The sequence below is a fragment of the Gavialis gangeticus genome, unplaced genomic scaffold, assembly GCF_001723915.1.
Source record: "Gavialis gangeticus isolate Ggan-Ray unplaced genomic scaffold, GavGan_comp1, whole genome shotgun sequence".
Classification (NCBI taxonomy): Eukaryota; Metazoa; Chordata; order Crocodylia; family Gavialidae; genus Gavialis; species Gavialis gangeticus.
This window is the reverse complement of record NW_017729028.1, coordinates 6847176-6848715: the sequence shown is the minus strand read 5'-3', so window position 1 is coordinate 6848715 and position 1540 is coordinate 6847176. Positions and strand designations below refer to the sequence as shown.

Below are 1540 nucleotides of genomic sequence, written 5' to 3'. Positions count from 1 at the left end.
TATCTTCAACCCCTGGTCTACATACACACACACCCACCCACCACTGGTAAGTTCCAGAGATTCTTAGCAAAATAGCTGGACTGAAAGAACTTGCAAAAGAACAAACAAACAAACAAAAGGAAGCCTTCCCCCTCCCTGCCTCTCTAGCTTAAAGAAGAGCTGACTTTTTCTGCAAAGGGCAAAAAATGTGCCTCCCCCCAACCCAAGCACACAGCTTTAGGAGAGTTATTAACCCTTTTGTTTCAGCACAGCCACCAGAGATGGTTCTTCAGTAGTAGGCAGAAATTTATATATGAAAACACAGCCCCCGCTCCCCCCCCAAGCACAAAGGAAAATTATCATGCCCAGGCAAGTTCTGCTGCACTGCCCCCTCCCTCCCCTCACCCCTGGTTGGATCTCAGGACCTAGCGCCTAAGAAGCCCCCCACACATAGATGTGTGTGCACCCCCGCACCCAATCCCACCAAGAAAGCAGAGGCTGCCCCATTACCACACCCTGTGATCCTGGCTCCACCTGCCCATCTGGCTCAGAAACATCACTCCCTGCCCTCCTGAAACCCCACCCCACATAGGAGTTGTGGTGAATTGTTGTGGGGGCAGAGGGTGCTGACCCAACCTGTGACAACTTGCCTGACTAATCTAGTCTCTTTTTATGACCAGGTTACAAAACATCGACACAGGAATAGGGGCTGATATAGTTTACTTAGACTTCAGGAAGGCCTTCGATATGGTATCCCACCCCATACTAGTGAACAAGTTAAGAGGCTGTGACTTGGATGATTACACAGTCCCGTGGGTGGCAAACTGGCTAGAGGGTCGTACCCAGAAAGTGGTAGTGGATGGATCGGTATTGACCTGGAAGGGAGTGGGTAGTGGGGTCCAGCAGGGCTCGGTCCTTGGACTGATACTCTTCAATGTCTTCATCAGTGACTTGGATGAGGGAGTGAAGTGTACTCTGTCCAAGTTTGCGGATGATACAAAACTGTGGGGAGAAGTGGACACACCGGAGGGCAGGGAACAACTACAGGCAGACCTGGACAGGTTGGACAAATGGGCAGAAAACAATAGAATGCGATTTAACAAAGAGACATGCAAAGTGCTGCATCTAGGGAGGAAAAATGTCCAGCACACCTACTGCCTAGGAAATGACCTGCTCGGAAGCACAGAAGCGGGAAGGGGTCTTGGAGTCCTAGTGAATTCCAAGATGAACATGAGTCATCAGTGTGATGAATTCATCAGAAAAGCTAACTGCACTTCATCGTGCATCGGCAGATGCATAACTAACAGAACCAAGGAGGTGATACTTCCCCTCTATCAGGTGCTGGTCAGACTGCAGTTGGAGTACTGAGTCCAGTTTTGGGCGCCACACTTCAAGAGAGATGTGGATAACCTGGAGAGGGTCCAGAGAAGGGCCACTCGTATGGTTAAGGGCTTGCAGGCCAAGCCCTACAAGGAGAGACTAGGGCACCTGGACCTCTTCAGCCTCCGCAAGAGAAGTTTGAGAGGCGACCTTGTGGCTGCCTATAAATTCATCATGGGGG

General features: G+C 50.5%; 1 protein-coding gene across 1 annotated transcript in view; it reads right to left on the bottom strand.

The window, feature by feature from the left end:
* The window catches only part of ASAP2 (ArfGAP with SH3 domain, ankyrin repeat and PH domain 2), a 210861-nt gene that overhangs the window by 128977 nt on the left and 80344 nt on the right, over positions 1–1540 (bottom strand). The gene's annotated exons all lie outside the window — the stretch shown is intronic.